Source organism: Canis lupus, chromosome 36, assembly GCF_048164855.1.
Source record: "Canis lupus baileyi chromosome 36, mCanLup2.hap1, whole genome shotgun sequence".
In the NCBI taxonomy this organism is placed as follows: domain Eukaryota; kingdom Metazoa; phylum Chordata; class Mammalia; order Carnivora; family Canidae; genus Canis; species Canis lupus.
Window position 1 is genome coordinate 2,038,233 of NC_132873.1, and position 26,687 is coordinate 2,064,919.

The 26,687-nt window shown below is 42.6% G+C and overlaps 1 protein-coding gene across 1 annotated transcript in view; it reads right to left on the reverse strand.

The window, feature by feature from the left end:
* The window catches only part of ACSL3 (acyl-CoA synthetase long chain family member 3), a 65,787-nt gene extending 46,528 nt beyond the window's left edge, over positions 1-19,259 (reverse strand). Inside the window, exons 1-2 of the mRNA XM_072813387.1 lie at positions 19,163-19,259; positions 748-806 (exon numbers count right to left, since the gene is read on the reverse strand). The gene's annotated coding sequence lies outside the window, so the exon portion shown is untranslated. The remainder of the gene's footprint in view (positions 1-747; positions 807-19,162) is intronic.
* Between the last annotated feature and the right edge of the window lie 7,428 nt (positions 19,260-26,687).

Sequence of the window (26,687 nt, forward strand, 5' to 3'; positions counted from 1 at the left end):
GGGGGGGTGCAAAGATTTTGAAATATCATCTTCTAAAACAGAACATAAATGTCAACATTCATGATTCTAACTGACAAAAATGTTTACTGCTTTTATATTCCCAAAGCATTTTACCAACATGGACTATTCCTTATAACAGTTCTATCCAATTTTACTTATACTTCTCAGATGCTACAAAGTTTCAATTCACTTGATCCTCAAGTTCTTGCCCCAAAATTTCAAGAAACTAATTCACCCCACAAGCCACAGTAAGGGAAGAATGAATCTTACCACACTCCCACACTCCACCCCACAACAACTATGAGTAACATGCAGAACTTGCTGCAAGTTAACAAAAAAGCCCACTGCTGTTTTCCTGGCCTAGAACCTACAACTTCTGTTAAAATGTCCAGTTAGGAATTTAAAATAACACTAACACAAATTTAAAATGACCAGCACATAATGAAATGGTAGTAGTATTAGCGCTAAACTCCATAAAATAGAGATGTTACTGAGTTCAAACTCTCACATAGATATGAAATTCAATTCGAGTAAAGGAAGATCAGTGATACTGTTCCAATGGGTTTGTACTGAATTAAAATTACTAGGAAAGCTACCTTCTCCTAACTTTCATAATTCTACAATCACAAAATGGAAAGAATTTTTTAAAATCTCTTGACAATTTAGACACACTTAATTTTAACTTAATACATTTTATGCTTAACAGAAGTCTTTTGTTGTTAAAAAATAAATAAATAAACATTTTACCAGTTGACAATGGTAGGAGGTACTAGTGCCTTCAAGATATGCTCCTTTTGTTTCAATACCTGTCAAAACAATCATAAAAAGACAAATATTACTACTTGTAGTCTAGTTAGTCAGAACCAAATATCAGCCTTTTTCTGGAAACACTTTTACTTCCAAAAACTCTTAGGAAAATACCCGCTTTTGCTGAAAACACCATCTATCACACTAGCAAATGACATTTTATCATGTAATATTTCACCAAAAAAGTGTATTACATATCACTACACACCTATTAGAATGCCCAAAATCCAAAATACCGCATCACCAAATGCTAGCAAGAATACAGCACAAGAGGAACTATTCATTGCTGGTGGGAATGCAAAATGCATGGAAGTTTGGCAGTTTCTTAGAAAACTAAACATATTCTTTACAAGATGATTCAGCAAATGAGCCTCCTTGGTACTTACTCAAATGAGTAGAAAGCTTACGACTAATGGGAAAAAAAAAAAAAAAAACTACATACAAATATTTACAACAGCTTTATTCTTAACCGCCAAAACTTGGAAGGAACCAAGCTGTCCTTCAGTAGGTGAAAGGATAAACTGTGGTGCATCCAGACAAGGGAATATTATTCAGCACTAAAAAGAAACAAGCTATCAAGCCTCGAAAAGACATGGAAGAAACTCAAATGCACATCACTAAGGGAATGAAGTCAACCTGAAAAGGCCAACATAGACTGTACGATTCTGACTCTACGACACTCCGGGAAAGGAAAAGCTACTGAGACAGTAAAAGGTTGCCAAGGGTGAAGGAGGAAGGTGGGATAAACAGGTAAAGCACAGAGGATTTTCTGGAAGGTAAAACCACTCCGGATACTATTAATGGTAGACAGACATCACTGCATATTTCTCAAAACCCACAGAACATACAACACCAAGAGTGAGTCCTAATGTAAAATAAGGACTTTAAATGATGACATGTCAGTGTAGGTTCACTGACTGTAATGAATGTACCATTCTGGTGTGAAATTATTGATAATGGGGGAAGCTGGCATGTATGAGGTCGAGGGTATATGGGAAAACTCTGTACCTTCCGCTCAATTTTGCTTTCAACCTGAAACTCACTAAATAATAAAGTTTATTTTTAAAAAAAGGTCCATCCAAACTGTTAAAGCATATACTTGAGTTTATTCTCTCATGATGGTAATGGTCAAGAATAATAAGATTTATAAACAGTATTTCACTGTGCATACAACACTTTCATCCATTATCTCAATGACTTTCTCAATCGCTTATGAAGCAGACAGGTTTGCGGTCATTATAGTCATTAAAAAAATAATTTAACATCATCCCAAACTCACAGAGCCTATGAGTGGAACAGGTAAGTACTTTGACAAAATCTAGCACATCACTACGCATTATTAAGTTCCTTATTCCCTGTAAAGTAGCCAGATTCACTAAAAAAAAAAACAAAAACAAAAACAAAAAAAAACAACAACAACAAAAAAAAAACAGGCCTTACAGCCAGAGATATTCCTGGACCCCAAACCCACAGTGTTTCTCAGGAGCTATTACTCCAAACAGATTCATTCACTTATTCATCCATCCATCCGGGAGGGGTTACTCATAAATGTACCTATTTCTGATGCTAGTTTCCTCATACATAAATAGTGACAACAACATATATAAACAATTCATATCCAGAATATTTGTTCAATTTCTATAAAGAAAACTCAGTAGAAAAAATAACCTACATTATGTCCACGGGAAGAAATCTAAATGCCCATTAACTGAAACAGCCTCACTATCAAAGAACACAAATAAAAACATCATTTCTCCCTATCGAATTTTTTTAATTAAAAAAAAATCAAACATTGGCAAGGATATAGGAAACAAGAGTGCTCTTGGCTTTGTTGGGGGAAGTGCAGCCACTTTGGAGAACAATTTGGCAGCCATCTAGCAGAAGCTGAAAATGTAAATTCCTATGACCTAGCAAATGCCTCCTAAAAAAATTTGCCCTGGAGAAATTTTGGCACATGTGTATACTTACTTTACCGTATTTTGTTTTGTTAATTAAATGGTCCAACATGATGACAGGTCCCAGTATTTAATTGGCCCTTAATAAATGTTGAATCTCCTCAACAACTAGTTAGTGAATGCCTACTCGGCTCCATACCCAATGCTTCCTATTCTGGAAATGGGCCCATGATACTCAAAAAGCTCCACTCCAGTGGCAGAGACAAGGCAAATAGTCCTGACATGACAAAAACTACTGCATAAGGAGACAGGCTGTATTTAGAAAACAGACAGAAAACGCAGTCTTCTGTCTAGGAGGGGTAAAGAAGGTCAGGGAAGGCTAAGAACTGAGTGGATCCACAGATTGTTGGCAAAGGACATAAGAGAGGAAACCACAGGCAGTAATAATAGCATCTGCAAAAGCACAGAAGCATTTGAGAACTCTGAAGTACCTGTAAGCAGGCTGATTGATGACCCCAGAGGTATTGGGCCCTAATCCTTGGAACCTGTGAATGTTACCTTAATTGGGAAAAGGGTCTTTGCAGGATCTGGGAATGAGGGAGCAGTCTGGGGTGATCAGCTGGGCCCTAAATGCCATCACAAGCGTCCTTAGAAGAAAGGAGATCTGACACTCAGAGATGGCAATGTGAAGACTGAGAAGAGATGTAAAGCACTGGCCTTGGAAGGCTGGAGCAAGGCCACCAAATGTAGCAGGCACAGAAACTGAAGAGGCAAGAACAGATTCTTCCCGGTGGGGGGGGGGGGGGCTCTGCCAACCCCTTATTTCAGCTCAGCAAACTTCTGGCCTCTTTGAACTATAGGATAATAAATTTGTTGTGCTCAGCCACCAAATGTGTGGTGTTACAGCAGCTCTAAGAAACAAAGGCAGGATCTTACTGGCACTGCCCTGTATGCCATGCTAAGTGCAAATGGCTTAGCTATTACCCAAATCTCTTAAGAGCCATCCAGATTTGTATGCAGGAGAATAGTCTATCAGCTCTCTCATATTGCCAAATCTCATGCCAATGTGGGGGATTTATAGGTATGGGGGGAGGGGGTAGGACTAGTAACAGAAAGACCTGCTTCTCCCTGTGCCCCTCCCCCTGCTCATGCTCCCTCTTCCCTCACCTCAAATAAATAAAATCTTTAAAAAAAAAAAAAAAAACCAGATACAGTAGGACAAAAAAGTTGAGAATATTTTCCCAGAAAGGAAAGCAAAATCAAAGAAATAGAAAACTGAAGTCAAAAAGATTTTTTAAGAGTAAGGTTATAGCCAGGGCATAGGAATACTGGGGCAAAGGGGCTCAAGGTTCCAACAGTCCAGGTTCAGCCACTCACCAAAGACAGAGAGAAGCGGTGGGGAAACAAGAAAGGAAACGTATTTCAGAGAAGCCCACACCAGGAACACAGTGGACTCATGCCTCCAAAGTACTGAAAATACTTGAAGGTTTATGCAAGGAAAATGTGGGACAAAGGTGGGTGGGTACATGCAGGTGGGCAGTAAAGGTCGCTGGGTCACTGCCTTGGGATCAACCAGGCAGGGCCTTGCTGGCTCAGGGCACTGCTTGAAGGGGAAGTTTTGGTTCCCATCATAAGATGTTTTGTGCAAGGTCTTAGGCCTGAGTTAAAGAGATGAGCTGGAAAAAAAAATAAAGTTTGAGGTCAAGACTGAGGTAGTCGAGGTCCTTTTGCAATGTATCAAATTAACCCAAAGACCAAGTTCCACTAAAAGGGGCTCTAGAAAAAACAAAGAGAATGAAGAGGCGGAAATTATTGAAGAACTCAACGATAAAATATCCTTGAGCTGATGGATGCTAGTCTTCAGAGGGCAAGGGCCCACGGAGCACGGCACAGGTGAAGGCGGGGCGGAGAATAACTGACTTCTAGACACACAGCCTTGTGAATTCGCAGAGCACTAGGTTTAAGAATATCCCAAAAGCTTCCAAAAAACAAAACCCAGGTCACCTACAAATAACTGTATAATTGACCAATAAATAAGGATACTTTACAGAGTAAAAGCATGTGCTATAAGATATAATTTGAAAGTGTTCCAGACAAACCAGGACGTATAGTCTCCCTTCCTATAAAGGAGTAAGAAATCACACTGGCCTCAGATGTCTTTGTAACCCTAGAAGGCCATCAACAATGCCTTCAAAGTTTTGAGGGAAATGAATTTTAAACTAGAATTCTACTGCTAGCCAAATTCCTGATCAACTGCAAGTAGAATAAAGAAATTTTCAGAGATGTAAGGATTCAGGAATTTATATTCTGCAAACATACTCTGCTAAGAAATCACTTTAAAAAGTCCTCCATCGAAAAAAAAAAAAAAAAGTCCTCCATCGGGCAGCCGGGGTGGCTCAGGGGTTTAGTGCCATCTTTGGCCCAGGGCGTGATCCTGGGGTCCCGCATCGGGCTCCCTGCATGGAGCCTGCTTCTCCCTCTGCCTGTGTCTCTCATGAATAAATAAAATCTTTAAAAAATAAAATAAAAAGTCCTTCACGAGGTGCACATATTCCTTTGATAGTAATTTTAAAGGCAATTTTATTAAAACTAGAACTGACCTACAGTTTTGTACTATTTTACAAGATTTTACAAGTCCACAGGTTAAGGGCTTAGACCATCACTCACTTGCTAGTCTCAAGTCACCAGTTGGGTACAAATCAAGGATTCCTACAATCCCCTCCTCAGGTTCGATAATTTGCTAGAATGGCTCACAGAGCTCAGAACACACATTACTGCTGTCTAGCGGTTTATACACAGCGCAGCTCAGGAATAGCTGGATGGAAGAGACACACAGGGCAAGTGATGAAGGACAACAGAACTTCCAAATCCTCTCCCAGGGCTCCACCTTCCCAGCACCTGCCCAGTTCACCATTGTGGAAGCTTCACACTGTCCAGGAGTTTCTATCTCTTGGCCCCCTGCACTCCACATAGGAGGTTGAGGGGTGAGGCTATAGACTCTAATCGACTCTCATCTCTCTAATCGCTGGGTCTTTCTAGTGACAAGTCCCATCCTGAGGCTATCTTGAGACCCCCACCCTAAACTGCTTCATTAGCATCAACTCAGGCAGAAGCGTTTACAAATAACAAAAGACTCATGGTTCAAGAATTTCCAAGGGTCTCAGGAGCTATATGTCTGTAGTGGGGACCAAGACCAAACGTATTTTCGTATTATACTACAGGATTCCATTGCCATTCTCTATATTGGCAGTTTAAGTGGGAGGGAAAGGTGTGATCATGTCAGTATATGTTTAAAAAGAAGTAAGGAGGGATCCCTGGGTGGCGCAGCGGTTTGGCGCCTGTCTTTGGCCTAGGGCACGACCCTGGAGACCCAGGATCGATTCCCACATCGGGCTCCCGGTGCATGGAGCCTGCTTCTCCCTCTGCCTGTGTCTCTGCCTCTCCTTCTCTCTCTGTGACTATCATAAATAAATAAAAATTTAAAAAAAAAAAAAAAAAGAAGGAAAATAAATGTCAATTATTAACTTTAAAAGGAATGCCTTACTCAGAAAAAGAAAACTTCTTTAACTTAATAAAATATATCCGAAACCAACACCAAATATCATACTTAAAGGTACTTTCAGTATTAAAGGCAAGGAGGCCAGTTGTAACCACCATCACTGTACATTGTTAAGAAGGCTCTAGCCATATGTAGTTAAGTATGGCTTGTCCAAATTGTGCTCTAAATGTAAAATATACATAGAATTACAAAGACTTAGTATGGAAAAAAGTATAAAACATATCATTAAAAATTTTATATTGAAAAAAAAAGTAAAAAAAAAAAAATTTTATATTGATTATATGTTGAAATAATATCTTAGATACAAGCAGTCCCCCCACCCTTATCCCCAGTGGGCCTAATACCATAGATAGTACTGATCCCCGTCCACACCGTTTTCTCCTATTCATGCATACCTATGACAAAGCTTTGTTTATAAACTAGGCACAGTAAGATATTAAAAATGTCACAAGGTTAAAAAGAAAAACACAGGCCCAAACAGTATCACTGAAGCCAAACCACCATTTAAGGACTTAATACCTAATCTTACAGTTTCTACCTCTCCAAGAAATGTAGCCTCAATGGGTCAGTCAGGAATTTTCTGATCAGCATCAGTGAGGTAACAGGTCACATGGGCTTTGTCCACACAGCCCCAAAAGAAGATGAGTTTAATTTCCATATTAAGAACCCCTGCCGTTCCCATCCCAAGATCTTGAAACAATCCTTTTCTTTTGTTAAGAACTTTCTCACCCACCCTCTTCCATTTTCTACACACCCCCATCCCCGCTCCCCCTACTCACTAAATGGGATGCTGCCTCAGTCATGAATAGTTTAATAAGACCAATTAGGTCTTCAAATTTACTGGTAAAATTTTGTTTTTTAACTGCAATAACTAATAAAATATACAATTATAACAATATATTAGTATATATTATATACTATAATAAAAGCTATGTTAACTGTACTAGAACTAAAATTAAAAACTTGATTTAGAAATGTGAATGTAGTCTCTCAAAACATTTAACTGTACTGTACTCACCTTCTTGTGATTACTTGATACTAATTCCGAAGTTTATCTAGAGGAAAATATTTTTTTAAGATTTGCTAATGAAACTTGAGAACAAGAATACTTAGTACATACTTGCCCTATTAGAGATCAAAACTAACACTGTTTTTGATCTCTAACTGATCTCTAACTGTTGTGGTACAGAATTTTAAAACCAGAAAACAGTCACGAGATTTTTATATTTGACAACAGGAGCACTTCAGATCAGTGGTCAAAAGATTATTCAATACATTAAGCAGCATTAAAGAAAACTCAGCTAAGCCAAAGTGGACTGAAGTCCAAGAAGGACAAGGAGCACATCAGTGAAGCCAACATTCAGCGTGGTAATAACCTCTCTTCCACAGCTCCCATGTCCCAAAGAGGATTTGTTCCTAAGTCTTTTTCTGATTATAAAACAACCTCCAGCATGATCATGGTAGCCTGCACAGCCCACATCGCCTGGCCTGCAACATCTGGGGAGAGAAGCACTGCTCCTGTCTATGTGATGCCGCTTCCCTCCCACCTCTACCCCCAGAGACTTCGGCAAACGTGACACCCACAGGGATCCAGCAGCCTATGACGTAGGAGGCCTGTACCAAAAATATGGACATGATGATCCAATAATATCCTCTCCCGAACTTAGACCTGGGCTTGAATTAGAAGAATCTGGGAGAATTAAAAGAAGCTACAAAGACTACCAACGCAAATTGGTCCTTGGAGATTCAGTTGAAGCCTCTATGGAAGGTCCTGCCTGGTGCCACAGAGCTGAATCAACCCCTCAGTGCTGACTCCTCCCTCCACTCCCATCTAAGGCAGAGGCAAGAACAAGCCAAGAATGAGGAATCTCAAGGAGCCTGACAGATACAGCACAGGAAAATAGGAGGGAAGTTAGAAGTGAAAATGAAAAATAGAAACATGTAGCAGACAGAATGAGATTGCTTTTTAAGCAAAGCAGTTGACCAAATTTGTTTTTTCATAACGTTTACTTGGGTTATCCCAGAAAAGAAACCAGAAAGGATTCCAGGCATGTAGTTATTAAAATAACTCAAATGAACAAGGAAGAGATCTAGAGGTTAGGGCACTACTTACAGAAGAAGCAGGACCAACTGTAGAGACTTCAAGGTAAAACCAATAGGACACAGGGAAATGTTAAGACTAATCTATGAAAATTAGTATCAACATTTCTAGAAGGTTGGGTGTCTTGTTATAGATATGAAGAATGTAAGAGGAAGAATAGAAACATGGGGGGGGGGTGTATACGGACAGGGATGGATATTAAGTTTGTGGGAATAACCAGAAGAGATACTCAAGATATTGTCAGAAATACAGCACTTGGGCCTCCCAACAGAGCTGTGGATGCTGATTTTAGAACCATCACTGACCCTATTCCTATTAGAGTCAAAACCATGGAATCCTTCAAAAATAGTATATTCACTTAAAAAAGATTAAGGACAGACACTACAAAAGCCAGTTAGAAAGGTAAGGAAACCAAGAACTGTGCCCTAGAAACCAACAGATAATGAAGGTCGATGAGGACACTGTCAGGAGTGTTAAAGGCTTTAAAAAGGCAACAAGTAGTCATGATATTAAAATTCAAGAACCTGGCCTGGCCTGAGACAACCTATCACACCTTCCTATCTTCTTTATCAGGAAATTTCTAAATTATATCTGTATATATCACTCAGCCAGCTAGCTATTCAAATGCATATTTTACCAACAGGAAGTCTACTCTTTCAGCATTCCTGAGCTCACACTAATAAGCACACACTGGTCATTTTGTGTCAGGTTGTTGGCTTTCCAAAATTTTTTCAGTGTTATGTTCAAATCTTTCCCCTTCATTTAATGAACACTATCTCGTGTCCTTTACTGTGCAGGGATGCAAGGACCGATTCATTCAACAAAATAGGAGTTATCTTCTATATACTGGGTATAAATAAAATACAAATATACTTGTCCTCACAGAGCTCTTTTCCAGGGGAGGAATACATTAAACATACCCCTTGAGGAGCCCAAAAGAAACACATCCAACAAGGTAACATATTATCTCATAAAGCCAATTTAAAATTAATAGTAAGAAACACAAAGCTATAATTAATCACCTATAGTTAACATGTCTGTCTGCTGGCATCACACAATATAAATAAACATTAGTAATTTAAACATACATACAGTCAGCTCTCAGTTATCTGGAGGCTAACTATCCATGCATCAAGAGCAATTCTCTAATACTGACTCAGGTTTCTGGGTTATATATCAACCAAATTTCTAACATGTAATCTTCTAATACATGATATAGTGTAAAAATACACGGTTTAAGATTTTTACAAACTAACCCAAGTCATCACACATGCCAGTTTCACTATGTCCCCCATTTTTCAAATGAACTTGTAGACATGCTCCCTACATCTAACACCTCTGAATCCATTTCCCAGAACCAACTAACCCAAGCTCTTCAAACTCATTCCATCCTCCATTCATCTCTAAAGTTTCCCCCAAACTAATAAGCCTCCAAGGAGGGCCTAGCTTTTTATCTAGGAGCCCAGTCTCTAAACTTTAAGAATTATAACAAGCCCCTTGTGGTAAAAACTACTGGTATTCCAAACATGTCTACCCTTAATATTGTCTATATGTACTGTGATCCTAGCATACTGCAAACACTACGAATCATGCAGAAAATATGGAAATTTTAGAAAGAAATAAAGTTTCTAACATTCCTTCCTGTACCCTAGAGATGGGCTGCATACACCTTTGAGAGTATAAGTACCCTACGAGGCCAACCTCACCCTTATCCTAAAGAAACCAAAGCTCAGAGGTTAAGGAATTTGCTCTGGTCACAAAACTAAAACAGTGGAACTAGATTTGGGGATTCAAGTAACAGAGTGGTCACAAAGCCCAAGTCCTTCATCACTCCTCTCTACTCCTTCCTCACACGTGGGGTCCCATGAGCTCCCTCCTTGACATTACCTACTCCCACCCAACTATGACCTCCCACCACCTTCCACCTCAAGATGCTACTGGATAGAACAGGTATGCCTTTTATGCCTTAGAAAAGTGATATACAAACTAAACACTTTGAATTTCTAAGAAGAGTGCTGTTCTGTTAAAATAAGCATCAGTCTACAAAGACTGGCCTATTTCAGGGTAAACGATGAATACAAATTCTCAGACTCTAGCACACTAGCAATATGGAAAATTATAATACAAAAGGAAAATGACTCAGGATATGTAAAAATAGTATGTAAAATATGTAGATATGTAAAAATAATAATAATGACCAATGTGGTTGTGGTCCATGTGGTATAATTTCAATTAATGTGAATTCTATTTATGTTAAAATTATATCATACACAGTTCTAATATTAATTAATTGTAGTTCATTCTAGTCTTCTGTGGAACTAAAACTCTTAGAAATTTAAATTTAAATTTCATCTTAGAAGTCAACATGAGGTATCAAGCCCAGAGATCAAATCAGTCTCAAATGGGAAGAGAGGAGTTTCTGGTTATTTTAGCGTTACAGTAAAAAACCTAAAGTCAAGAATCAGAATGAGGAATACTGCAAATCCTGATAAAAGTAAAAAAAAGAAAGAAAAAGAAAAAGAAAGAAAGAAAGAAAGAAGAAACTTCTGTGGTTGAAGGAGAACTTTTTAATAATGTTGGCCAGGGTGTTATTGAAATTTTACAACCCAGAAACATCAATGCAGAAAAACGACCTATAACATATCTATGAAATCAATTTAGAACTAAAATAATATTCAAAAAGTTAAGAACTATTTCAGCAGTGCAGTTAGTATCTAATAAAACTCATGCAAACACCCCAATTGTGAATTCCAAGTAGTAAACACATAAAATGAACACACAGAAGGAAATGCACAAAGCTAATAAAGTTTCAAAGGAACCGAAGAAATATAGCATAGATAACAAAAATCCTGAGGCAAGTAAAAGGAAGCAGAAAGGAAGGTAAAAGAAAAAACACTGGTGGAGCAGCAGATGGTAACACTACTGAGCAAGAAAAGGATTCTAGACAAGGAAACAACTCCAGAAAGGCTAGATGGTGTGGAGACTGCCCCAGCGCCAGGCTCGGCAGGGGCAGGGCCACCCCAAGTCACCAAGGCAGGCTGGAAACAACTTGGGCTGGATCCCAAATACTCTTCCTCTAACAACTCAGAACTCACTCGGTTCTCTCCACTTGCTGGCTGCTCAGTCCCTTTCTACTCCTAGAAACTTCCATTCATTCAAAAATTACCTTCTGAATTGAAGGAATCAAATAAATGAGTTTATACAAGTCCTTAACGGTCTCTGTTCTCCAGGCCTCTGTTATTTGCTTGCCCTCTGGGAGGTGATTTATCCTCCCTGCTTCCCTAGACCCCCTAACTCCTGTGGGGAATGCCTCAATTTTATCTGTCGGGCCTGCTCTTGGCAACTGCCCTGGACATCCCATTTGAGTACATTTCTCAAACACAACTGCGTCTTCAAATCCAACTCCTGTCTCCTTTTGCTCCTGGTCACCCTGGCCAAACATGACCATTCTGTCCTCTGTATTGCTCACTCAACATTAACCACATCTTGTAAGTATCTTCCCGTAGATTGAACATTCTTGTCCTTAAGAAAATAAGACTTCCTACTCCCCCTTAAATAATGTACACTTTTATTATAGGATGAGTTCCCTCACACATCAGATTCAGAATACCTCGTTACTGCTCAGCAAAAAACGGCTTCTGGAGGACGGAGAAAAACAAAACAAAACACAAAGAGACACAAGGAAGCCCGTGGGAGTGACAAACATGTCAATTACAGGTGTATGCAGGAACAAACTCAATTGTCTACATTAAATATGTGCAGATTCTTTCATTAAAGAGCAGAGAAAGGAAGGAGGAAGAAAGGTAGAACAAAGAAGAAAATGGGAGAGGGGGGGCAGAGGAGGCAGAGAAATGAGGCAAGCAACCAACACAGAAGGTCACCTGTGTACCCTAAACTACCATCTGCTGTCTCCCTCAACGCTCATGATAACTTCGCGAGGAGAGAATAATTAAAATATTTATGTTAAAGAAACTGAAATGAAAGGCTTAGAAAAATTAAAGAACCAGCTCAAATTTACACAGCAAGCTTTATACACATGGTTGGCAATGATTCCTTCTCCACTCAACAGCAGAAAGGTGATGATACAGGATAATTAGTGTGTGTAGGAATGCTACCTGAATCATTATCAACGTCTTATTACAAAAGGTATGTAAAACAAGAGGAAACTCTTGAATGAGTTTCTTGAATGAGAGGAAGTTACTTGAATGAGAAGTATACCATGTCAAACTACTTTCAATGTCTTTTAGATACATTTCCAGCTAATTAAAGCACAAGATAAATCCTAAATTACTGATGTTAAAATATAACAAACTGGCAAATGTCTCTCAATTTTCCACAATTCACACTATCCCTTCCCCATCTCCTAATAAGCCAATACAACACATCAGACATTTCTTTGAAGTGTATTTGTAAAGATAATAATGGTACTTCGGAAGGCAATAAGAAAACTAGACTTAGAATACATTCCATACTCTGAAATAAAATAGTTAATATTTATTGATTATTGACGACATGCAGACACTTACCTCACATAATCCTTTATAACGATCTACAGGTATACTCCATTACGATCTCTGTTTTATAAAAGAAACTGAATCACAGAGGTGCTAAACAGGCCAAGGCCAATAGCGATTAAGTAAACCCGGAACAGCGGTTTAGTGCCACCTTCGGTCCAGGGCCTTATCCTGGAGACCCGGGATCGGGTCCCATGTCGGGCTCCCTGTATGGGGCCTGCTTTTCTTTCTTTCTCTCTCTCTCTCTTTCTCTCTCTCATGAATAAATAAATAAGATCATGAATAAATAAATAAGATCTTAAAAAAAAAAACATAAACCCGGAACTCAAATTCAAGCCATCTTCACTCCAAGTCCGTATTTCCTAGTCACCAAATTACAGTGGCAACAGGTACATTTTAGAGAAAAATTATGAAACAAGTACTAAAATACAGAACTGGCTTAATCAAAAGTAGAACTGATAAAAATCTCTCAAGAGGAAGGGCATGAGTGAATTATCCCTACAGTCATTACTGGAATTTAAAATGAAATGATATTAGGTATATATCTGCAGAATTGCCTGAGAACAAAAACAGAAATAAAAATGAAGAAAGTCAAACAAGATTAATTAAAAGTTACTAAAAAGAACTTTAGAGGAAAAGCACCCACTGTGGTTTGTACAACTAAGACGGACAGAGAAGTACCTTAAGTCAAATAAGGACAAGATTAGAGGACACCTGAGCTAGGAATGTACAAAGAAAAAGGAGCACAGGGAGGACTCCAGGGTAAAAAGTGGGATTAAAGGGACGCGGGGGCGGGGGGGGGGGGGGGGGGGGGCGAGCGAGTCCTGCCTGCATCAAGCTCCCTGGCAGGGAGCCTGCTTCTCCCTCTGCCCGTGTCTCTGCTTCTCTCTCAGTCTTTCATGAATAGATAAATAAAATCTTTAAAAAAAAAATGGAATTAGACAAAGAATGGTGTTCAGGAACACTTATGCTAATACTCATAATGCCAACAACAATAGTAAACAGCCTAAAGGCCTACCACCAGAGCAAAGGGCAAATAAAATGTGGTCTAGTCCTAAAACGCAATACCATGTCACAGTGAAAATAAATGAGCTAAACAGACATGTACATAACCACTTTGATGAAACTCATTGAGGAAACCACAATGATTAAGTGATAAGGAGTGAAAAACTGTATGTTGCACAATCCTACAATACTATCTATCCGGAAGTTTAAAATCACATAAAGTGAACAGTAAAACTGCGGACAGTAAAATTGTAGAGAAATGCCTACAAGTAATAAAATTCAGATCAACGAATTCACAGTAGTGGTTAACTGGAGGATTTGGGGGCAGGGAGTGGGTTTAACTGGATTAAATATTATAAAATATTTTTCATACAGAAAGACATACAGAAAGCATATCTATTATTTTAACAGAAAGAAAACGAAGAAAATGATATTAGTAGATTATAGCATCCCAAATTGCTTTATATCCCCGATGCAAAAAATTCTAACATGGCAATGATACTGAGCCCTGAAGGAATGTTAAAGGAGGATGTGACCTTAAGTATTCACATTCAAGTACAAGAAGAAAACTCTAGTTTAAACTCCCTCCATTTAGGTTGTTACTCTCTATGTCCCCCTGTAAAGGAGGGCTTTGGGGGGCAGTAAACTATGTGTAATTAAAAGAGATAAACATTGTCCCTGTTCCTTTCCTGGTATAATCCTGTCTTCAGCGCTCAGTAAGATCTCAAGCCAAACTGTCGCCCCAGACAGGAGGTGCACGGCCTGCGCTAAGGACATGGACTCTGGAACCAAACTGCCGGAGCTGAGATCCAGCACACGCTTAGGCAAGTCGCTTTAGATCTCCCGTGCCTCAATTTCTCATCTGTGAAATAAGAATGGTTGGGAAAAAAATACTTATATATATATTAAAAGTGAGAAAAAAATTGCAGCAGCACCTGACCAGAGGAAGTACTATAAAGGTGTTGGTTATCAGCCTTATTCCAAAGACCATTAGTTTAGAAGAAGAAAAACTAGGCTTTGTACCAGAAGAGTGTAAATGGGATTTCTTCCTACGTAGGGGACAGAAAAATGAACAGCTTTTCCCCTCTTGAACAACATTATGATAGCAAGTGTTTTTAATTTTTCTAATATTCTTTGATATTATTATAACATTACCAATGTGTACATATTTGTAGACATACACACCCAGACCAAATTCAAAGTCAAACACTCTATTCCTTGGCTCCCTTGTTGCTGTCAGCCCAACGCATTCTGGGAAACCGGGCTATCCTCGCCACCAGGTCTCCCCTTTTCCCTCCTCTGCTCTGTCTGTACTGATTACTCCACACTGCAACACACCTGCTCTCAGACCTTCTCTGCCTACACCATATAACGTCCGTACACTTTTCCTTCCATGAACCATGAGGAAGTCTGAGAACAGACTACCAATCATTTTCAAATTCCCAGTGTCTTGCAAGATAGGCACCAAATAAATCTATGAATGAATAAAGCAGTGTCCCTGTGTATCTTATAACAAATATCTTCACAAACAAGTGGAAACCTGTAATTGGAGGTGGTTTATCCAAAAGGTTATTCAGGTATCTTCAGTGCTATTTAAGAATTAGCAGATCATGGGCAGCCCGGGTGGCTCAGCGGTTTAGCACCGCCTTCAGCCCAGGGTGTGATTCCCAGGTCGGGCTCCCTGCACGGGGCCTGCTTCTCCCTCTGCCTGTGTCTCTGCCTCTCTCTCTCTCTCTCTCTCTCTCTCTCTCTCTGTGTGTGTGTCACGAATAAATAAAATCTTTTAAAAAAATAAAAAATTAAAAAAAAAAGAATTAGCAGATCAGTTGAACCCACTGAATCATCCACCAATTCTTTATCCCTCAGAGTGGGAAACCTTAGTAGAAGTAAACATATTCCAGTAAAAACAGAAGCTAAACTTTTAAATAAAAAGAACTAAGTCATTTAAAATGTCAGGGAAACAGAAGTAGTCTAAAAACTTTCTTATGAAACTAAAAATAGCATGTAGAAGAAATCACAAGATTTAATGTTTATAATGTCTCCTTTTTCAGGAGAGAAACAATAATCACAAGACAGATGAAAGTATATACCCTATTAAGGTAGATGAAATCAACACTACATCACATATTAAATCAATTTCACACAATGCGTCCATAGTGAGGTTTTGTAAAGACCGTATCAGTGAGCTAAAACTGGACTTGATTTTTCTTGGCAATTTTTTTGGAAATGCCAGGGCTCGAGGATAAAGTACTGATTAGTATCAGATCAGTTACAGACCTGTCTAGGGTCACTACAGAAGAGGGGCCCACCTTCCAGCTAAGGCACAGGCCTCACTGGGATCCCACCCCCTCCCATCTATCTTTTCAGGAACTTTGCACAAATAAGCGAACACTTTTCTCATCTGTATCCAACTTCTCCATTTCAAAGAACACCCACATTCCCATCAGCATTTAAACTTAAATGATAAAATCAAAACCCTTAGAAAATGTCCTATCTTGCCATCTCCATTTCCTTCACCTTCCAGTCACTTCTGCTCTCCACCTCACCTCTACCAGCAATGTGGGTGTGAAAGGGAATCCGTGACCCGGAGTAGCTAAATCCTTAGGATGTTACTCAACTTCCCTCCCACAGGAGCTTCCTCATTGGCTACAGGGATACAGCTCCCAGGGGGCTATGCCCCCACTTCCCCAGGCCTCTCAGCCCCCCTCTTCCCAGCTCCATTCCAGGCCTCCTCCACTTCTCATTCCTGGGTAATCCCACAGCAAGCCCAGGGGTCTACACCACCTCTATACTGGTGGCTCCAATCACTGGATGTCTTCTCCCAACCATTAATCACCATGTCTGACAATTTTACCTCCAAATTTCCTTCTCAATATTTCTGCTGGTGATATAAGGCTCTTAAGAGGATCAAATGGGCTAACATGGTATTACTTTGAAAAAGTAGGGGGGACCGGGCATGACTTCAGTCTGAGTATTAATATTCATTACATTTAAATCTCCTTGAAAACAAGGACTTTGTCAAATTCACCTTTTTTTTTATTCCACATGGTACACCTAGCAGTGTTCTGCATGCAGATGGCATTCAGTAAAAGTACGGCAATGAATTATTTGTATTGGCTTAATACACATTCAACTGAAATATTCATATACTCAACGGCTTGTATTTCCCAAACCACATAATCACTTTGTCTCCTAAGAGGCAAGAATTTTAAGTGTAAACTACCCTGGATACCTTTGATAGTTATGATGCTGTTTAAGTTAGGAAAACCTATCACCTTTTTTGGCCTGGCTTTCCAGGCCAAGTCCAAAGCTTACGTAAAGATTCTGGGTTCCCAAATGTTTGTGTTCCAAAGGGAAAATTTAAGTGTCACAGAACAGTTAGGCTGTAAGGCAGAATGACTGCTTCAAAAGTTCTATCTCATTTTTCTATCTTGTAATGTGAGCTACAGTGATATTCTGGGTAGGAGCAGACACCATGAAACGAACAGAACATTACTGTTCAAAAGTTCTCAAACTCTTGCATTAGGTACATTTAATTACAGACTCAGAATGCAAGGCTGTAAAATCACACCATTATCAATTCAAAAACTCCCTACTTTCCACAACCCTCATTATAATCTTTACTCATACACTTTTCCTTCATTGCATTTCTCATAATTTGTAATTATATATTTGTCTGTATCATGATTTGCTTCCTATCTGTTTCCTCCATGAGGGCAAGGATCACACCAATCCCGTTCACCGCTATACTCCCAGCACCTTACATGGTACCTAAAATACAACATGAGCTAAAAGGCTCTAGCTGAGCAATTAATTGAATGAGGAATGGAAATAGTCATTTAAGCAGAACCAGACAGCAGGGAAGCACATAAGCAATGAGAAAGATCCTGAGGCTTTAAGATCTGACTCTCCACAACACCCCTCCCCGAAAAACCAGACACCCGGCATGATTTTCTGCTCCTAATTTATCCAATCCTTCATTTCTTCCAACCCTTTTCCTTCCTTTTTTCCTTCAAGAAGGACATTTAAGGGATCCCTGGGTGGTGCAGCGGTTTAGCGCCTGCCTGAGACCCAGGATCGAATCCCACGTCGGGGTCCCGGTGCGTGGAGCCTGCTTCTTCCTCTGCCTGCGTCTCTGCCTCTCTCTTTCTCTCTCTCTCTCTCTGTGTGACTATCATAAATAAATAAAAATTAAAAAAAAAAAAAGAAGGACATTGCAGACTCAAAGAATATTTCAGCTTTAAATCCCGTCCAAACGTCTGAACAAATCCAGCATCGGAGACCCAAAAACATCAGGTGACTTGTCACCTTGACCCTTTCCTCCTATAGGAGCATGAAAAAGTGTGAAGAACCTGCCACGGTGACTACACAAGTCTTAGTCATCCCTAAGGGTACGAACTGCGGAGGAAGATGCCAGAAAACAAAAGAATAAAGTCTGAGCAAATGACCACCACCGTCTCACAACAGCGCTGCCCTCCCGTCACCTTCCAACACAGTTCTGGGGCAACTCTGCCACAACCTTCAACTCCCAGGACTAACCTGGGGAAACAAAAGAGAGGTGCTGATCACCACCAAAGAAGGTCATCGTGAAAGAAGGTCATCACACGACAGCTCCCCCGGCCCACCCGAGGGAAGGGTAAAAAAAAAAAAAAGAAAAAAAAAAAAAACGATTCAGCCAGCCACCAAGGAGAGGCAGCAGGATGCAGAGGTCTGGATTTTCAGACAGGCCGGTGTCAAGCCCGGCTTCTCTCCCTCGCCGGGGTCCCGGGCAGGTTCACGTGTCCCAACCGCAGCTTCCGCAGCTGTGGACCGGGAACGAGCGCCGGCGCGGAGGGCTGCGGGCGGGCAGGGCAGGGCAGGGCAGGGCCGGGCCGGGCCGGGCGGCCAGAAAGCCCTAATAAACGTCAACCGCTTGCCATTGTCCTCGGCTGATCGCTGTCGCAAGGCCCACTCCTCCCGCGGCGTCCATAGGATTTTTAAGGACGTCCGTCGCGGAGGGGCCGCAGGGACCAGACAGCTCGGGCGCATTTTCTCAGCGGGCGGATGGGCCAGTTCCGCGCGCGTCGGGGATGCTCGCCCAGCACGCGGGCCGCCGCCTCCCCGCAGGCCGCCGCGCACAGCCCACCCGGGCGCCCCCGCCGCCCCCGCCGCCCCCGGGGCCGCCGCGCACCTTCCTCCCGCCGGCCGCGCCGCACGGGGCTGCGAGCGCCCCCCCCCCGCCCCCGGTCACGGGCGCCCCCGCCCCCCCGCGCCCAGGCCGCGCCGCCCCCGCCGCACTCACCGCGTCCTCCGGCGTCGGGCCCACGCAGGCCCGGCTGCACCCCCCGAGCTCCCGCGCCCTCCCGGGGGGGGCCCCGCCGCCCCAGCCGCCGCCCCCGCCGCCGCCCCAGCCGCGCCGCCACCGCCGCAGCGTCGAGCCCGGCGCCGGCCGCCCAGCGTCTGTTGAGCCGACCCGCCCGGGACGCGCTCCCCGGCCGGCGCTCGTTGCATATGCAGGGAGGCCGCCGCCCATTGGCCCGCGGGCGGTGGCGCGTGCGGGGCTGGGCCTATCGAAGCCCGGCCGGGAGCGCGGCGCGGCCGGCGGGGGCGGGACGGGGTTACTACGGGTCGTGCGCGGAGCCGCCGCGGCCGGGACGCAGCCGCCACGGGCGCGGGGCGGGGGGCGGGGGCGCGGGCTCTGCGGCCGCGACGGGCCCCCCCCGGGAGGGCGGGACCGGGGCGGGGAGGACCGCCCTTCCCCCCCCAAAAAAAAACAACTAGAAACGCAGTTACTGCGGAGATCGGGAAACAACATGCGCGGTATCGTCATCCTTACGCTGTTCTCGCACACATCGTCCAATTTTGTAAAACGAAACGATTTTCGGGGATGTCTGAAGCGAGAGGGGCTCAAAGATCCAAAGCAAATTCCTCTACTATTCCTCATGCTTTGGCTTCCCTTAACCCAGCAAAGAGCCATCTTCTCTAAAGGCACGCACTATTTATACAAGACCGACGTTTGTTTTCAAAGGCTGAAGTTTACTCCAAACTATTGTCTTTGGACATTCTTCTTCTGAATCTGAAAGTGTTTGCGTGTTTTTGAAGAGTTTATCCATTTTAAATACCACAAAAGGAAAAAAAAAAAAAAAGACACGAGTGCAGGTACACTGCCTCCCCAAAGCAAACACATGCAAACCAAAACAGAAATGGCTAAAACAACTGCAGGGCTCTATTTTGAAAAGATGACTTTTATTGCCCTAGTGGTAGAAGAGTTGGGCTTTTTCTTTTTTTTAACCCAACAAAATATTTAGTTGGTCTGTGGACAAAGTAATAGCATTAAGTCAGATTTGATACCACAGGAACTGAAACTGATTTGGAAGGTTCGGGTTTTTCTTTTTTGTTGTTGTTGTTTTTAAGCAGTGAAGGAGCTAGAAATAGCTACTTGAATAGTAAATCTCTCTACCATGCAAAACTTTTAAGTAGGTGAAAGGTGACGTTTCTGAGCCAGCCTCAGGCTAAAAGCAAGGGCGCACTTCCCCCAGAGAATTTCTAAAATCACAGAAGGCGTCTGAACTTGAACTAGGTGGAGTGATGATGCACGGAGCAAAGAAAGCTCACCTTACCTTGGGCCCCAGGCCAATTTATCTACCTAAAGGAGTGGATGCCTGACTCAGCCAACCTGTTCTTCCACTAGAAAAGATGTTCAGTGGCTGCTGGTCTATAGAAATGCTATCAAAGGATAGACTCTTAAGGTGAATGGAATGCAGAATCATCTAAAAAGACCCCCAATCTTCTGCATGCAGAGGGAAGTAGAGTAGAAGTGGTAGTTCCAAAACCAGGAAAAGTCTCTAAGAAAATAGGTAATTTCCAACCGAGAAAAGCAAATATAAATATATATGTATGAATATATTTTTTTAAAGATTTTATTTCTTCATGAGAGACACACAGGCAGAGGGAGAAGCAGGCCCCGTGCAGGGAACCGGAAGCGGGACTCAGTCAGGGACCCCGGGGGTCACGACCTGGGCTGAAGGCAGCCGCACAACCGCTGGGCCCTCCAGGGATTCCCACGTATATACATATTTTAGGAAGACCAGTACTAAACCTTTTTTCCATCAAGAAGCACAAAGTAGACTAGTGGAATTCCAGCAACATCTTAACATCTTTTCTTCATTATCTCTCTTCATTTTATAAAATGTATGTATCTACATACACATATATGACCTATTTCTGTGAGAAAATATTCCTTGGAATTAAAATTCTAGGTTCTCATCTCGTTAGCTTAGGCTAAACAGAAACTTAATTTTTCTAGTCTCTAAAAAGTTCTACTTTTTATTTAAAAGTCTTACTTTTTTAAAAGAAAAGAATTTATTCATGAGAGACACAGAGAGAGAGAAGCAGAGACACAGGCAGAGGGAGAAGCAGGCCCCACGCAGGGAGCCCTGCTGAAGGCGGCGCTAAACCGCTGAGCCCCCCCGGGCTGCCCCTAAAAGTCTTACTATTTTATTTTATTTTATTTTACTTTATTTTATTTTATTTATTTTATTTAATTTTTTTTTTTTTTTTAGTCTTACTTTTTAAATGCCCTATGGACACAGATGCCTTCCTTTTGGAAAGGTTTTCGGTATATTCGGCTAAAGGGAAATACGGTTGTTCTCGTCTCTAGAAGTCTCGCTTTTTAAGCAGAATACGCGCACAGTCGCTTTTCTTTTTGAAGGGTTTTCAGTATATTTTTTTTATTTTTATTTAGAGCTTTTGAAGTTACGGAATCTGCCTTCACTTTCCTTACTCCGAAACGGTAACGGCCACTGAAGGGAAACAGCCCCGATACCCTTCAGGGCCTCGGTCCTTCTCCGGGTCGCAGGGGCTCGGGGCGGGCCCGGGGGATGCGCCGAACGCGGGCCCCGTGCTCTGGGCGAAGCCTCGCGGGGCTGGGCCGCAGGGCCGGGTGCGGGCGAGGCCAGGGCCGGCTGGCGGGGCGCGGCCCCGAAACCTCCTCGCGGGGTCGCGTCCGGGGCCTGAGCAGCGCGGGCAGCCGCGGTCGCCGGGTCCTCTCCGCCGGGCCCAGCGGCTCCGACTCCAGGGAGCCTCGCGTGCGGCGACTGCGGGGTCAGGGCGCGGCCCGCCCCCCCCCAACTGCCCGCTGACCTGAAGCGCCCGGGTCGTTACCGGGTCACGGGGCCACGGCCTGGCTGCAAGGCACCCTGGGAGTGTGGGCGCGGGAAGGGGGGCCTGTGGGAAAGCGCCCCGCGGCGGCCGAGCAGAAGCGCCTCGAGGCGGTCTGTGGGAGCCCGCGGCTGCCCAGGGCGTCGTCGCCCCGCGCGCTCACACGGCGGCCGCCATGCGGCCGGGGCCTCGGGCCTCGCCAACGCGACGCGCCGGGAGCGGGAGGCGATGCCGCGCAGCTCCGGGTCCGGGCGCGCCCCGCAGCCACGAACCCCCCGAGGGCGGCGAGAGGGCACCGGCGGCTGGACCCGGCCGCCTTCCACCTCAGCCCCAGGCCGCGCGGCGGCAGCGCCCCAGACCCCCCTCGGACTCTGTGGGGCGGCGGCCCGGTGACCCGGGGAGCGACCCTTGACCTCAGGTCGGCAGCTCAGGTTGGCCTAAAGCTTACAGGGCGGGGGGTGGGGGGATGGGGGGGTGGGGGGGTCCTCTCCGTCAGGCGGTTATTTATAGGGAGTGGAGTAGGAGAGGACCCAGGGATCTTTTTTTTTTTTTTTTTTAAATAAATAAGCCACCAGACTTTTTTTTTTTTTTTTAAGATTTTATTTATTCATGAGACACAGCATCCGCTGGAGGTGGGCAATCGATGGTGTCTGCCATTTATTCTTTGGTTAAAAAAAAAAAAAAAAAAGAAAAAGAAATGGAATGTATTTCCAGGAATTTTCCAGTCATTGAGTTTCAGAGAAGGAATCAGGACAATTCTAAGAGGTCCTGCGTGTCCAAACCAAACCCTGTGGTCCTGCGTTTCTGGGAAAAGCCCTTCTTTGCCACACGGACGTCAGGTTCAGCGATCGTGGGGTGAGAAATCGCAGTGGGATACCTGGATACCTCATACCCACTCGAGACTGGAAAGAGCTCTAGGGACTGAGGCTTTTCAATGTGTCCTCATGACACCAGATTGCATACATACTATCAGCACATTCTTCAGTATAAAGTGATTTAATTTTGTTTCACTTTAGTGATTAAGAACCTACCACTTTCCTTGTAATAACCATTAATATTCATGAGATACTTTAAAAGTCCTCTTTTACTTTTCTTTTCCAGGCTGAACAATCTTTTTTATTTTTTTTTTTCAAATGCCCTATCATCTATCCCTTTTATCATTTTTATTGTTCTTCTCCATTCTTCATTACTCAGGGGACAAAACATAATACCTAAACTTTAACAAGGGCCTGATGATTGTAAAATATATTGAGAGACTCTATTCGCAGCTCTTACCCACCAGAATTCCATGAAAATGGGCTAAAATTAATGATCTTTTTAAAGGAACAGCACCTACTTTCTTATTCCTAGTTTATTTTGATTAATGATAATTTCCAGTTCAGGCAATGAACATTTGTTAGCCACCATTTGTATATGCCTAAAAGTCTCTTCAAATACATTGCCGGGCCTGTTTGATTGCCACTCTATGTGGGAGATTCTGCATATATCGTCTTTTATCTTTATTAAACGTTTTCTGTAATTTGTCAATTGGCTTGAATCTCCTTTCCATCTTACGAATGTAAAGAACTCTGAATTCAGGCAGTTATAGTCCAGTATTGTTGACTTTCTATTATTTTTTTAAGATAGTCTGGAAGAGAGACTTGATATACTTGATTAAAGAGTGAGAAATTTTTTAAAAAAGTGAGAAATAGCAGTTAGAATTAAGTTTGGCTACACGTAAGATCAGAATGCAAAATAATAATGGCTGAAGCATTCAAGGACTTTAATTCCACAAAAGGAGTATGGCAACTCCATGAAATCATCAGAGACCCAAGATGTTTCTCTCTCTCTATGCTATTCCTCATGTGTGACTTCCGTGCTCAAGGCCATAAAATACAAAATAACTGCTGGACCTACAGCTCCTGGCATCACATCTACCTTCCAAGCATCAGGAAAGAAGAAAAGAAGAATACAAAAGGATGCAACTCCCAGTAATTCTCTTTAGGCGATTAAATTATGGTATTGTTTTTCCCACACATCTCACCTTACATCCCATTGACCAGAAAGACTGGGATAGGAAATTTCCCAGAAGCACACACATTACCACCTTAAATGAAATCATGATTCTTTTACTAACCATGAAGGGAAGAAGAGTTATCGGGTAGGCCACCCACAGTCCACCCCTTGATAAAGGTGGAGCAAGCCACGGAAAGCACAGTATGCTGAGCCCTGAACTACAGACCTTTAACCTGATGTTGCTAAAGTTCTTCCTGGGACCAAGAGAAGTGCTCCTGTTTGTTTCCGCCTCTGATTTAGAAGTTTGTGACAATCGAGAGCAATCGTTCCACATTTTTCCTGATAAGGAGTTGAGTTGTGAAGTGAACAAATGATCCCCAGGCCTTCCCTTCTGTCTTAACTTTTTTCACAATTCCTTATTGAACTTACTTCTCATTCCTTTCATCCTTTCTGCTTCTCTTCTCTGGTCCTGCTATAGAATCTTTATACCATTATAAACTGGCTGGAAGGCTGGGATTCCATGCCCTAATTAACTGCACCTTAGTTCAACAGATGTGTACATGCACCCGGATGACAGGTCGTGTGCCAGATGCTGCAAATACAGCGCTTAGCAAGACAGGAAAGGTCCTGACCCTTAAGGAGCTTGTCTACTAAGATAGATCATTGTCACAAATGAGTGAAAATAGTAAACACAATAATCACAGAGTCAAAGGTGCTTCTTCAGTTGTCTTTGTGGGATAACTGGAAGAAAGGAGGAACAGAGCGAGGCACTTTTGGATAGAGAGGTCAGGGAAGACGGCCCTGGGAGATGACCCTTAAGCCCTAATGAGGAATCGGCTGATACTTTTGGCCAGAAAATCATCTTCTCGCTCTAGAGTGCTTCGACCAGAGACTAGGAATGTATTCTTGTGTCATGTGAACTTGACCTGGCCTTTTTAGAAATCCTGTCCGGTTTGCAGAATCAATCAACATAACAGGGAGCACAGTCCTATCCTATAAAGGTTCATTAGATCTTGCTTTATCATTTAAGGCATTTAACTTAAATGTCAAGGGCTCTGTGAAGCTCCCAAGCAAAACTACTGGTTCTATTCTCTGGGCTGTGTTTGTGCAATTGGTTGGTTAGATAGGCCTCTTTCGATTCCAAAGAATAGGAAATGGAAATTAACCTTGCTTAAGCAAATGGAATTTATTGGCTCACAAAATTAAGAGGAGTTTATCTGCCCTCAGGGACAGCTTGATAAGGAGCTCCAAAGAAATCAGAGCAATTTTGAGTTGCTCCATTCCCAAAGGTCGGCTTCCTCGGTGTTTGAGGACCTTGGGACGAGCGAGATGGCTAGAGGTCCTTGCCAACTCCCATCCCCCTGGAAATTCAGTGTCTTCTCAAAAATCTCATTTCCTCCTGAGGTACTGCGTGTCCCTCCCTGCCCAGTCTGCATGCCGGGAACATTCTGCTCTGGCCTGACCTGCCTGACTTGCTCCACCGTGGGATCCTTCAGTGAAGTTCAGGAGTCCACACCTCAAAAGCACCGAGGCAACGTGATGGGGTGATAGATGCAGATTTTCTACAGAGAAATCAGTTCAGTTACTAGTCCAGATGAAAGAAACCGCCACAGCTTCACGCCTCTTGTGCCGTGTGATGGTCAGTCGTGTCTTCCTCTTTCTCTGACTCCATGATGAGCTATTGGAGAAGAAGCACATCTTTGGCTTTTCATCCCTAAAAATCTATTCAGTGTGCTGGTAGATATACTACTTGCACCATGTCAGCTCACTAAATATTTGTCGAAATCAACTGTTAAATACTGTGCACACGTGCATAAGTTTAAGGGGCTCCATACCCGAATGCTAGTAGTCACAGGACATTTAAATTCCTCACAAGACACCGAACAGTTTCTTAGTTTGACTGACTGTCCTTACAATACATTTACTTCCAGGACTTCCTCTGCGACTGCTTTAGCTATCTTAATATTCGTTCTTTCTATAATGAAGTCATACCTATACATTTTTTTCCCAATCATACATTCCAATCCACGTTTGACCATTTCATAAGCCTTTTAAGCCCTTCCCATCTGCTCAAGGTTTGCTGCATGCAATGGCAGCGTCATTACCTGGGAGCTTGTAAGAAATGCAGCATCTTGAGCCCCAGCCCAGACCTACTCAAACCAGATCCGCATTTTAACAAGACTTTTCAGGAGATTCATAGACACATTAAAAATTGAGAATCACTGGTCTCCTGCTCTATCTAGTGCCATCCACTGGAGATCTCATGGGAGCCACATATGTGGTTTTATATTTTCTGGCAACCACACTCAAAAAGTGCCAAGAAAACACCCAAATGAATCATAGTAATATATTTTATATGACTCAACTGTTCCTACAATGTCATCATTTCAACTTATAATCAATATAAAAAAATGATTAATGAAATACTTTGGGGGCTACTCTTTTAAATCAGGTGTTTATTTTATACTGAGAGTATACCTCAATTTGGATTGGCCACCTTTCAACAGCCATAGATGGTTAGAGCCTGCTATATTGATCAGCACAGCTCTGGGTCGTGAGATGCAGGAAAACAATAGACCAGACCACGTGTGTTTCACTCTCTACTATATCCCAGGGCCTAACCCTGTGCCTGACAGGCAGGAAGCACTCAATGTTTGTTGACTTAATAAATC